At 49.1% G+C, this 14,001-nt stretch overlaps 1 protein-coding gene across 1 annotated transcript in view; it reads right to left on the bottom strand.

Moving 5' to 3' along the window:
- LOC142494625 (uncharacterized) overlaps positions 1 to 11,947 on the bottom strand; it is a 439,963-nt gene extending 428,016 nt beyond the window's left edge. Inside the window, exon 1 of the mRNA XM_075599056.1 lies at positions 11,742 to 11,947. The gene's annotated coding sequence lies outside the window, so the exon portion shown is untranslated. The remainder of the gene's footprint in view (positions 1 to 11,741) is intronic.
- Between the last annotated feature and the right edge of the window lie 2,054 nt (positions 11,948 to 14,001).

The following is a 14,001-nucleotide window of genomic DNA, read 5'->3' as shown; positions in this document are numbered from 1 at the left end:
GTGGAGGGGGGGTGGAGGGATGTGGAAGGGAGGGGAAGTGTAGTGAGGGGTGGGTGAGGGGAGGTGAAGGCCGCTCACTCACCCGTCCGGCCGCTCACTCACCCGTCCGGCAGCTCCCACGTGGATCTGAGGCGGGAGGCAGCGTGTTGTGGCCGCTCCCCCGCTGACTGTAGCGGCGCCGGGGGGGGGGGGTGGAGGGAAGTGAGTGAGGGGAGGTGATCACTCCGCTCCCCCGCTGAGTGTAGCGGCGCCGGGGGGGGGGTGGAGGGGAAGTGAGTGAGGGGAGGTGATCACTCCGCTCCCCCGCTGAGTGTAGCGGCGCCAAGGGGGGGGGTGGAGGGGAAGTGAGTGAGGGGAGGTGATCACTCCGCTCCCCCGCTGAGTGTAGCGGCGCCGGGGGGGGGTGGAGGGGAAGTGAGTGAGGGGAGGTGATCACTCCGCTCCCCCGCTGAGTGTAGCGGCGCCGGGGGGGGGGTGGAGGGGAAGTTAGTGAGGGAGGTGATCACTCCGCTCCCCCGCTGACTGTAGCGGCGCCGGGGGGGGGGGTGGGTGGAGGGGAAGTGAGTGAGGGGAGGTGAAGGGGGGTGAGGGGACGTGAAGACCGCTCACTCACCCGTCCGGCAGCTCCCTCACCCGTCCGGCAGCTCCTACGTGGAGGCGGGGGGGGGGGGGTGAAAGCGCGGGAAACAGGGAGAGGCGGAGCCTCCGGGACCGGTGGGGTAAGAGAGCGGAGATGTGCTCTTAACACTGTGAGCCCCGCTAATGTATGTAACACCCCCCCCCCCGTGTTTGTGTGTGTGTGTGTGTGTGTGTGTGTGTGTGTGTGTGTGTGTGTGTGTGTGTGTGTGTGTGTGTGTGTGTGTGTGTGTGTGTGTGTGTGTGTGTGACAGTGTGTGTGTGTGTGTGTGTGTGTGTGTGTGTGTGTGTGTGTGTGTGTGTGTGTGTGTGTGTGTGTGTGTGTGTGTGTGTGTGTGTGTGTGTGTGTGTGTGTGTGTGTGTGTGACAGTGTGTGTGTGTGAGTGTGTGTGTGTGTGTGTGTGTGTGTGTGTGTGTGTGTGTGTGTGTGTGTGTGTGTGTGTGTGTGTGTGTGTGTGTGTGTGTGTGTGTGTGTGTGTGTGTGTGTTTTATTTTTTTGGACCTTTGGCCCGTCACTCCGCCTCAGGCCAATGCGAGGTGTGGGGGGCGGGCCAAGGGGGTGTGTGAGTGTGTGAGGCCAATGAGAGGTGTGCGGGGGCGGCGGCCCAAGGGACCAATGAGATTGCCGCTAGGGACACCGGACATCCAGGCAGGCAAACATACAGTGCTTTCACTAATATAGTATAGATATATATATATATATATATATATATATATATATATATATATATATATATATATATATATATATATATATATATATATGTATATATATATATTATATAATATATATAAATATATATATATATATATATATAAAATAAAAAAGAAATAGATGATACCGTTCTGTGGCTAACGAAATGCTTTTATTTGTGCGAGCTTTCGAGATACACTGATCTCTTCTTCCGGCGATGTTACAATGAATGAAGCAAGCAAAAGGTATACTTAAAAACAGTATATATAACAGTATATACAGAAACAATTAGTATATATAACAGTATATACAGAAACAATTAGTAGCGCTAGTGAGTGAATGGTAGTGTTAAAATGTGCAAATTAATTCGGTATATGTGTAGTGTGAAAAAAGGATTAAATAAGCGTAGCAAGTGAATAATGTGAGCATCAATTGATTATAGCATAGGGTCAATCTGTACGGAATAGGCGAAGCTTCTGTGTGGTCAAGCCTGACCAAATGTAAACAGAAAACAGGAGAAATAGAAGCGTCAGTTCCGTATGGTTGAAAAAGAAATATGTGTACATTTTATTAAATGACCAGAGTAGTCAAAAGGACTAATATAAAACTGGTGTGATTAAAAAGCAATAATATGCCTAGTACAAGCAGATAGCAGCAATTAGCAAGTGACATGTGGAAGGGGATGTGGAGCAAGCAAGCAAGATATCATGGGGAAAAAGGCAACTCTCATCGGCTGAACCACTCACGTGACGTGAACATCACGCAGCCGCGCTTGAAAAGACAAAAAATTATGTCTTTTCAAAACAAGGTCACGCCATCGCGCTCTGTCGTGTGTGCGCATGCAGCAGATGCACACTCATGGGGAACAAAGTAGTTATGAGCACGAACACACACACTATAATCCTAGCCTAAGAGGTGTAATGGGAGACTGAAGAGATTTTCAGAGCTTATGTTGTGCATTCAAGGAGAGGTCTAATTTATGTGGCTCTATATGTATCTATATATGTACTGTATATATGATATAAAGTTTCGTTTTACAATTTTAGCCGTTTCCTTGTTGGAGAAATAATTGCGGTTCACGGTGCTTTTGGCGGGCACTTTACTACGTTTGTGAGAATATTCTGTCACACTTGCGGTCACTAAATCAGATAACTAAAGTTTTCAGCCCTTAACTTTTCCCTCAATAAAAACCGCTTGCAGTAAATGGCAAATACCGAAGTGATTATAGTTTTTTTGGCCTTCAAGATCTAAGTCTGAAAAGCTATTAATTGTAAATTACATTTTAGAAAAGTCATGCTAAATAACGTCCAACATGGGTTGCTAAGTAGCATCTGTGTCCAATTAAAGCCTCGAACGTTAGCAGCCCGCACATATTATTTTTTATTGCTTAGGTTTAATGATATGAGTGGGACTGCACCGTTAATGATTTCAATGTGTAGCAGTGGGGTGGATGCATTGGCTTTTCACTGTGGGGTACCGCAAGTCATTTTTGGACTGTTAAAAAATCCCCCCACTCCCCTGTCTCACCCCTACACAGACACTCGCAACATCCAGGGATCGGGACTCTGCTCTAACTTGTTGGTTTCATTAAACACCTCTCATCACTTTCTACCAGCTGGCCAAGGAAGGAGGAGTGACATGCATAAATATTTAGAAATATATTTGCAAAGCCCAAAACACCTTATGGCCCATTTAAGGGAATGGGTTGTAAGGTGTATGTATGTACGTATGTACATATGTATGTATGTATGTGTAACGGGTATTCCCCCACCCAATCGCATATAGAGTGTATGTGAGGGGGAACCTATATGTTACCAGGTGTGGTGCTTTACCTGTTAGGCTCACAGGAGGCCTGAGCCTCCGCTAATGAGAGCCTGGGGTGTATCCTCTTGAACAATACTATATGGTGCAGCGCCTCCACCTGTGATGGCTCCCAGCAGAGCGGGAGTTGTTCCTCGCAGGACACATTCAAATGAACACATACACTGGATGTAAAATAGCGACGGTCTTTACTATATGCAGAATTTAACTTAACACATACATCAGCAATACACAACAAGATATATGTACCACCCTCTGCCACTAGCTGGCAGCTATAACCTTGCCCCTAACTGGGCTATAACCTCCTTAGCCCCGAATTGGGCTATACCCTTACACCCCGTGTCCAAAGAGTCCAAGCCCACCCAAGTGTGTGAACAGGCCTGTCACGTGAGGAGCAAGTTAAAGTTGGTGCACGTGTGGAAGGTTGTAAATACCTGCCCAGGTGTCTCTACACCTGGGTGTCTTCGCAAAGGGTCTACCGGCGCCGCTTGATCCAGCCGGATGGGGTCCAGCCGGACGTCCCACCGTAAGGACAGTCTCTGGATCAGCAACGCAACATACAGGAACATGCATCATACACTATACTGGGTCCCTGCACTAGGAACTGCAGCAGGGTCTCTCTCTCTCTCCATACACTAATGAACTGCACAGGATATGTCACTAGGTCCCTGCCTAGCACACAGCTGAAGGGGAACAGGGCCTAAGGGCCCACCTATGAACACCCACCCTCACTAGTGGGGAGTCAGGGCCTCAGCTCTAGCCTGGGGATTTCTGGCCTAGGGCAGAAGCTCGCAGCTCTCTGCCCCCCTTCTTTCCCCCTCTGTCTCCTTAGCCTGACTGACTCATGTGCTTCACAGTCTGCTTCCTGACTCTGCACACAACATTGTATCCAATTCCCTGCTGCAGAGAGTCTGCAAGTCTCAGTGGCTGGCTGGCTGCAGGTGACAGGGATCATAGGACATTCCCCAGGGGCTGCTGGGAGATGTAGTCCACTCAGGACCTCTTTCCTATGGGGACCGCGTGCGCGATCTCTACTGCGCCTGTGCGAAGCTGTAATGGCCGCCGCTACGCTTAACTGCGCCTGCGCAACCTCCCAGAGCTCCTGCACACTTGTAATGGCCACCGCTACCCTTGCCAACCTCAGCGCATTGCGCAAACCTCGCGCCAACCACAACATGGCCGCCGCGGCTATCTGCGCATGCGCAACCCTTCGTGCCTGCGCGAGCATCAGGACCCCGACAGCGCTGCCCCAGATGGTGGCGCCAACCGGGAGAAGTCGCCGTCCTTTTCCCCCACTGCCACAGGGGTAAGGCAGGGGGCAAAGGACGATCAGGGGAACCGGGGGTGACCCCCTTATACTGTATCTTAATTCATATCGTGCCATTAATGTACATAGCGCTTCACAGCAGTAATACATGTGACATAATAATATAACGCATAATGGGAAGAAGTGCTTCAGACATAAAAGTGACATTTAGGAAAAGGAGTCCCTGCTCCGAAGAGCTTACAATCTAATTGGTAAGTAGGAGGAACGTACAGAGACAGTAGGAGGGTGTTCTGGTAAGTGCGTCTGCAGGGGGCCAAGCTTTATGTATCAGGTGTATAGTATCAGCCACGGAGCTACTCATATGCTTTGTTACATTTTGAAGGTGGGTCTTAAAAGGTGGATAGAGAGGGTGCTAGTGGGATATGAGCAGTGCTTAGCACTACTTGCCCCTTACCCTTTCCTAACACCGCAGCCTGTGCGTGTGGTTATCTTGTAATGGTTTTTACACCATCATGTTTGAAACAGATGCTACTCCAAGGAATGTTTGCAGAAAAATGCAGGTGTTCTACCCCGTACATGCCGGAATTTGACAATTTCGGGGACAAATACATCAGAGTTTATGCACTAATACCCTATATACAGCATGTTAGAGTCCCACTGCATGTACTACATTGAACAGGTATTCATGCAGCCTCATCTGATGGGGAATCCAGACAGCACATCACTGCCCCTCCTGGGAAGGGATGGGGAGACCGGAGCAATTACATTGTATTTACTCACTTATAGCTGGACAGGCGGAAGCACACTCGGGAAAGGGGACTCCCACACTCGGGAAAAGGGGATTCCCACACTGGGAAAAGGGGATTCCCACACTGGGACAAGGGGATTCCCACACTGGGACAAGGGGATTCCCACACTGGGACAAGGGGATTCCCACACTGGGAAAAGGGGATTCCCACACTGGGAAAAGGGGATTCCCACACTGGGGAAAGGGGATTCCCACACTCGGGAAAGGGGATTCCCACACTCGGGAAAAGGGGATTCCCACACTGGGGAAAGGGGATTCCCACACTCGGGAAAGGGGATTCCCACACTGGGGAAAGGGGATTCCCACACTCGGGAAAGGGGGACTCCCACACTGGGAAAGGGGATTCCCACACTGGGAAAGGGGATTCCCACACTGGGGAAAAGGGATTCCCACACTGGGGGAAAGGGGATTCTCACACTGGGGAAAAGGGGATTCCCACACTGGGAAAAGGGGATTCCCACACTGGGAAAAGGGGACTCCCACACTGGGAAAGGGGACTCCCACACTGGGAAAAGGGGATTCCCACACTCGGGAAAGGGGATTCCCACACTGGGAAAAGGGAATTCCCACACTGGGAAAAGGGGACTCCCACACTGGGAAAGGGGACTCCCACACTGGGAAAAGGGGACTCCCACTCTGGGAAAAGGGGACTCCCACACTGGGAAAGGGGATTCCCACACTGGGACAAGGGGATTCCCACACTGGGAAAAGGGGATTCCCACACTGGGAAAAGGGGATTCCCACACTGGGGAAAGGGGATTCCCACACTCGGGAAAGGGGATTCCCACACTCGGGAAAAGGGGATTCCCACACTGGGGAAAGGGGATTCCCACACTCGGGAAAGGGGATTCCCACACTGGGGAAAGGGGATTCCCACACTCGGGAAAGGGGGACTCCCACACTGGGAAAGGGGATTCCCACACTGGGAAAGGGGATTCCCACACTGGGGAAAAGGGATTCCCACACTGGGGGAAAGGGGATTCTCACACTGGGGAAAAGGGGATTCCCACACTGGGAAAAGGGGATTCCCACACTGGGAAAAGGGGACTCCCACACTGGGAAAGGGGACTCCCACACTGGGAAAAGGGGATTCCCACACTCGGGAAAGGGGATTCCCACACTGGGAAAAGGGAATTCCCACACTGGGAAAAGGGGACTCCCACACTGGGAAAGGGGACTCCCACACTGGGAAAAGGGGACTCCCACTCTGGGAAAAGGGGACTCCCACACTGGGAAAGGGGACTCCCACACTGGGAAAAGGGGATTCCCACACTCGAGAAAGGGGATTCCCACACTGGGAAAAGGGGATTCCCACACTCGAGAAAGGGGATTCCCACACTGGGAAAAGGGGATTCCCACACTGGGAAAAGGGAATTCCCACACTGGGGAAAAGGGATTCCCACACTGGGAAAGGGGACTCCCACACTGGGAAAAGGGGACTCCCACACTGGGAAAAGGGGACTCCCACACTGGGAAAGGGGACTCCCACACTGGGGAAAGGGGATTCCCACACTGGGAAAAGGGGATTCCCACACTGGGAAAAGGGGATTCCCACACTGGGAAAAGGGGATTCCCACACTGGGAAAAGGGGATTCCCACACTGGGAAAAGGGGATTTGCCCAAGATGATAAAAATGTTTTTTTATTATTAGAATAATTATTATTATTATTATTATTATTATTAGCTGTGTCAACGTAAAATGGAAGTAATGGGTTAATCAAGAGCTTCTCATTCAAGAGCAAGTAAGGCTAAGGCCCCGGTAACTCCGCTGCAACGCGCGCCCGCGAGATTGCCGGCGCGTGCAGCCAATTCCCCGGTCTGCAGCTCACTGCTGGAGGGGAGACCGGGGGGGGGGGGGCGTGGCGGGGGAGTGACGGGGGCGCGGCCATGACGTCACCCGGCAGGTTCGCCCTCATTGGCTGAACCGCCGGGGGGCGTGCCTTATCGCTCGTTGCGAGTCCTGCTCTCAATTCTATTGAGAGCAGGAGCAACTCTCGCCCGAGCGCTGCGGCCCCCCCTCGCAGCGGGCCCGGCACCATTGAGGGGAGGGCTCTCGTCCGTGCAGCGTCCGCCACAGCGGGCGCTGCATTAGGCAGCGGGGGCAAGGCCTAACTGGGAGTAAATATAATTGGCCCCGGTCAGGAACCTGCTTGCTACATATCATTATATGTGCTCTATGCCAGGGGAGCCCAACTCCAGTCCCCGGGACCCCTCACCCCTCCCCCCCTCAGCAGGTCATGTTTTAAGGATATCCCTGCTTCAGCACAGGTGGTGAAGTCAAAGACTGAGCCCCTGATTGAGTCACCTGTACTGAAGCAGGGATATCCTTACAACCTGACCTGTTGGTGGCACTTGAGGACTAGAGTTGGTCTTTGACTGAGCCACTGACTGTGCCACCTGTGCTGAAGCAGGGATATCCTTAAAACCTGACCTGTTAGTGGGGGAGGAGGGTTCTTGAGGACTGGAGTTGAGCCCCCCCCCCCTCTCTATGCAACCCCTTCTCTTACTACTGCTTCTGACATACCCCCAAATCCCTCACTCAGCGGGACAAAGAAGGGGGAAATTCCTTCTTCCCCCAGGGACTACGTATGAAAGTCTCCCGGCTGCAAAACAGCAGCAAAAACACTGTGCCATATTTGTCAAAGCAAACCCTCCCATTGTATCCCACGGGAGCCTTTTCTTCGAGAAATCTGGTACAGTTGCCCCAGCTTTGCTGCTGGGATACATTAGTGAATAACTCCCATTGATCCTAAGGGGCATATGTGGGCAAAAGTGGTGTAATTATGGGGGCGGAGGGGGAATGGGAATTTGCCCCATATGTATCAATGAAACACAGCACAATTAAATCAATAGGATTTTTTTTCTTTGTTACATCTGGTGAACATTTTGTTCCCAGATTTGCACCACTGTGACTTGATTATATATATAATCAAGACACCGACAGACATGTTTAATTTCCCGTCACTTTCCCTTCCCCGTTCTCCAATACCATTAGACTGCAAGCTCCTTACAATTTAGAGAAATAAAAAGCAGTTGTACTGTTTGAAACATACTTTGTTTTCCGTGAAATCACTTACTCATACATATTTAACTACTACATTCCCGCAAGTCCCAACACATATTTTTTTTGTATCAATTTTTTTATTGGGCACAATCAGATAATGCAGTACATACAAGGGTGTCATGATTCCATGACAGTGGTGCTTTTTACAATCTGTGAGTGACCATAATACATTTTCCATTTTCTTGGGTGGGGGGGATATAGAGGGGAGGGAGAGAGGGGGGGGGAAGGAAGAAGACATACAGGGGTATAGGGGGGAGGGGGGGGGGACCCAGGGGAGGGAGGGGAGTCGTTCAGGGGACTCTTACTCATACATATTTAACTACTACATTCCCGCAAGTCTCAACACATATTTCGAGTAGCTTCCTTTCTAACCCAGACCCTAATAGTGATTGTCTGGGCCCCTTGTTCCTGTCTTGTCCCTTGTTCCGTCTCTTGCGATCTGACAATCGCTCATTAATTCCACCCAACAGTAGCTAACCTTGCGGTAACGCAACTACAGTGGTCGCGGCTCTGGAGGATTAAGGCTGCGACCCCGCTGCGGGCGGCGGAGCGCGCAGCAGTGGGTCACCAGACCCTTACCCGAATGGTCCTTGCCCCCGCTGCCTCCTTCCGGCAGGGCTGACTGCGTACTGTGACGCGTCAGCCTGCTGGAGCTACAACCTACTTGTGCTTTTCAGCGCTGACGCGTCACGTGATACGCGAGTCAGCCAATGAATTAAGGAGCTACGGATGGGAGGGGAGCAGGGAAGGAGCTGTGGGGGGAAATGTGTGAGTGTATGTGTGTGTGTGTGTATGTGTTGTGTGTATGTGTTGTGTGTGGGGGTGGTGGTGGGGGGGTGGACGGCACCACGATCTAAGACATGCCAAAGTTTTACCACGCCCCCCCTCCGCTCCCGCCCCCCCTCCGCTCCCGGCTCCCTACAGACCGCATATTGAGGTCAATTGCAGGGGCTGAGGGGCGGCTGAGGGGCTGAGGGGCTGAGGGGCTGCAGCGCTGTGCTGTGGGATGGTCCCGCCCCCTCACGTCATGGCCGCACCCCCCACCCGTTTTGGCCATGCCCCCGCTCCCGCCCCCATCCCGCTCTGGCTCCCGGCTCCCTACAGACCGCATATCGCGGTCTGTGCCTGTCAGCACGCCGCCTGTCTGCAGTGCGGGCGCGCTGACTGAGGGAGCGGGGCCTTAGCCTTACTCTGCAAGGGGTCCCGCTTGGAATCACGGATCACTGCGGTCCCAGTCAGCACTGGGGGGGGGGGGGTGGCGCGTGCACAGCGCTGCACCACGATCTGCAGTCCTGGGAGAGAGGGAACGTTTGCAACAGGAGGGGGCATAGCAGGGGGTTTGCAGGGGCGTGGCCATGACCTCATGCGGCTGCTTCGCCCTCATTGGCTGAATTGCCGGCGGGGCGTGGCCACGCCTCCGTCGCAAACTCTGAGCTCAAATTCCCCTGTCGTGCACCACTGGGGAAATGTGCGCGACAGGGTAGTAACCGGGACCGGACTGACTGGGGGGGGGGGGGGGGCAGAGCTTGAACGCACAGCGCATGGGTACTGGGGCCGTGGCCTAACTCCATCTGTACACCTACGGGTGGTTATTACCAGGCCCTCACATATCCTCAGGTGCTGTGCGTGTTCATTTACAGCGTCACACGCACCCGCGGTCTATATTTCTATTAAATAAAGAGAACATTAAGCAGATGGAAACCTGGCTGTTTCTGCACAGGAAGCACCGCTCTGAAAGTCTTATAATCTAAACCAAGAGAGATAAACGCTCAAAAATGACTTCAAGCGACATCTGGTGCCGTTTTACAGCTACGAGACTTCGATAAATGGCCCCGCTTGAGGCATATGTATAAAATATAAGAGCTACAAAACTGCGGCAGGACCAGTGTCATCAACTGTTTTTCCTTTGATAAATCTGGTGTAATTCTTTTGCACTGATTGTGCCCAAAAATGTTCTCCCCGGAGATTCTAGTAACGAGACCCTAAATGTATCAAAGTAAAGGATCCCATTACTTTTCTTGCTCTGTGATAAATCCTATTCTGTGTTTTGCCCCGTTTCATCTTTTTAAATATACACCATGCAGTGCTCCCGGTGATAATTCTGCTGCATTCCTTCGGCATCGGTTTTGTCACCGAGATCTTCGTAAATAAACCCCCTGAATGTTGGGCCTGGCACAGAAATTGATTCGTATAACAGAGTGACGGGCAAAAGGAAGATACAAAAATTATATTTTACAGAATAAAGTTCTTCCACAGATCCTGTGCTCATATCCTTAACCCCCTCCGCTGCTCGAGCGCACTGCTGGCACCTGTTGTGCAGCGTCTGGCTGATACCTCTGGCATTGAAGCAGTTAACTACCATTACTCCTAATAACTATATCAAAATCTGAGAACATGTCATTTGATAGGGAGAGTAGGTGCTTGGAAAGTTCCACATTACAGTAAAGGTAAATCACAATGTAAAAAAAGAACATCAAAAGTATATTGTTAGCTGCCAGCAGTTCCCCCGGAGTTTCACGACAGCAGCCCCTCTGTCAGAACAGCCTGTGATCCTATATTCAAGTATAATACGCTAAGCAGAATATTATTATTATCGTTTATTGATAACGTGCAAACATGTCCCGTAGTGCAGTACAATAGGGTTGGAGGACAAGAACATTAAAATATCAAACATTAACATACGTTGTTACAGTGGGTAAGGAGGGGCCTGCCCCAAGGAGCTTACACTCTAAAGGAAGGGAATATTACACCTTCATATATTACTAAATCAGTTCCATCAGGTGACATCTCCCTGCAGGATGCATGCAGAGGACATACAGTATGCAGCAGTAACCCCTTCAGTGGTAACCAATGACACAGAAAGGGGTTAAAGACATTAAAGGAGAAATCCAAACAATATCCTACTGTACATTCGTGATTTTTTTGTTTTGTTTTTTAGCATAAATCAGTTCTGTAGTATTAGATAATGCTACTTTTTTATTTTAATGCCATTTTTAATGAGTTTGTATGTGTATATAGATATACCGTACTGAGCATCCTTTGATTACTATAGCAGGTTTTAGCACATGTCCCCAGCAGTGCAAGATATTTGCAACACTTTCCTGTTTGTATCATCTGTTGCCAATATTCCCAGCAGTTTGAGCTGCAAACTGTAACAATAGGCAATGTTATCATAGTAATATAAGAATACATTGTAGCTGCTGAGTTACACAGACTGAAAAACTGATTTGAAACTGAAAAGCAGCCATTTAGTGATCCCTGGGAAACAGGATCTTGCTGATCGATCACGGGAGAACCAATCGATTGGCAGCTTAAATAATTAGTTTTCAATAAAGGTAATCAAAGGCTGCACATATTAAATAAATTAAAAAAATATTTTTTTACATTTTAAACTGCTTGGACTGCCTCTTTAAAACCTAAATAGATAAATGTGTTGATGCCAATATCTTACCTACATACAGCAACACATGGGCATGATTCACGAAAACCCGGTCATCTGTCAGTTCTCCTTACGTATCTGTCAGGGCTGTGCTATATCCTGATGGAAGATGGCTTGAAATCCCCAAAGTTAATGTCTCCAGAATAGATCCAGCAGGAGGAGGGAGATGCCCCAGAGTGTTAGACTTGGCTGGAGTGGAATTGAAAGGTTGAGTTTGGAGAAGGTATGAGCAGAGAGGGTGGAGTTTAATTTCCCCTCCCTACATGTGTTGGCACATCCCTTGCCTTGAGTTTTCCTTCCACACTGTGGACCACCACTACCTCACACTCACAACAGGAATGTGGGAGAGAAAAAGAAAAAAAAACCCTATCCCTTGTGGGCAAAAATAACTCCGCAATCAGGAGGAATGTCAGAGATTTGTGATAGCAAATCCATGTGCAGCCTGAGAGATCCTTCATCTGAGGTGTGAAGTGGCAGGAACACTATCAGGTTTAAAACATTTATAAAAACACAAGGTAATAAGCAGAGGAACAAGAAAGAAAGAGGAACTATTCAAATTGAATACACGTGAAGCTTTTACAATGTAAACATACTTAACCGTTGAATGCCTAAGTCTCCGGGCAGTAGGAAGTCTGGTCAAACATGAAACACAGGTACTCTGTGCTCCAGCGAGCGCTGGCACGGTGTTGGCTGCTGTATGGAGACGTGGGAACTTTTCGCACATGCTAGAGAACTGTGGGAATATCACAAAGCCTTATTGGTCCGGCCGAACCGCTTTGATGCAAAAGTTCGCAACAGGTTCACTTAACGCTGAAAGTCAATGGGCATTGCATGTTCGAGTAATGTTTCTTCCATTCGCTTTCCAAATTAGATCCAACTGTGTTCTACACAAAACATTTGAAGTGGAAGGGCTGCTATTTCTCTACATTAAAGCTGCACACCAAGCAACATCCTACACGTGTGTTTATTTTTTATTTTTTTAATAAATCAGTTCTGTACTATGAGAAAATACTCACTTTTTTTTAAACAACTCTGAATGACATTTTTAATGTATTATAATGTAACAAGTCTTTTTTTTTTTTCTATAGCAACCATTTATAAAGTCACATCCCCTTCGTCTTCTTCTTCTTCTCAAACAGGCTCTGGCACACATCCTTTTGAGCTCCACCCTAGCAGTGCACCAATTGTATCTGGTAACTGACTGGTCACATGATCTTCCCCACAGAACTTTGCATCTTTGGTTCTCTTCTCCTGCACTGACAGCCATTTAGTGAACCCCTGAGCCGAATCTTCGCCGATCGATCACAAAAGAACGGATCAATCGGAAACTTAGATAATTACTTGTCATTGTATGGATTGTATTGATGCACATATTAAAGGGGGGGCGGGGGAGAACAAACGGTAGCTTGCACTGCTGCTTTAAAATGCACCCAAAATCACGTCAAAATGTTTCGCAGGTTTGTCAAACTTTTTGGAAAGTTCAATCGGAAACAGCAATGAAACCGATCTGGGCGAGTTCCCACGCCTCTGGTTATCTGTACCTTTCAGCTATCTGGTCTGTATGGCTGATCACAAATAGTAATGAATATTTAACAATGTTTCACCTTCCAATCAAGTGAATGATTGGCCCTATGCTGCTCCCCTCAAGGGAAAGATACAGTAGTTTATTGTTATAGTCACTACTTACAAAAATATCCCATCATGATGCACTCAAAGACCTCACAGATTAATAATACATTAAAATATAACCTTTAATTGATTAATATATAAAAAAAAAAAAGGGGGGGGGACGATTAAGGAGAGAACTAGTTGATTAACAAAGGATTAAATTAGAATATAGCTGTGACTGTGTAACAACACACATGAGACACTGGTATATACTGTGTCGTCTTAACGCATGGACACGCTGGGCAGTTGCCCGGGGCCCCACGAGCATAGGGGCCCCATGTTAATCTATGCACAGTCCAGAATTTAACACTAATTTTCCGATCGCCCGCCTCGACATTCAAATCTCCCGCCAACTCGGTAGAAGGAGAAAAATGACGACTTGTAGCGGAGAGTTGGCAGGGCCCAGTGCACTGCTTTGCCCGGGGGCCTATAATGCTGTTAAGACGGCTCTGGGTATATATGCTGCATATATGGTTACTGATAGTGTATGAAGGTCTGGGTCGATGCAATGACACATGTAAGTGAATAAACGTTATACTAAGTTAGTGAAAACTGTGCAGGGTTAAAAAAGGGGAGTATATATAGTGATATCAAACAATGAGTG

The sequence above is a fragment of the Ascaphus truei genome, chromosome 5 (genome assembly GCF_040206685.1).
Source record: "Ascaphus truei isolate aAscTru1 chromosome 5, aAscTru1.hap1, whole genome shotgun sequence".
Classification (NCBI taxonomy): domain Eukaryota; kingdom Metazoa; phylum Chordata; class Amphibia; order Anura; family Ascaphidae; genus Ascaphus; species Ascaphus truei.
The sequence above is the reverse complement of the archived record's forward strand: the minus strand, read 5'-3'. Positions and strand labels throughout refer to the sequence as shown.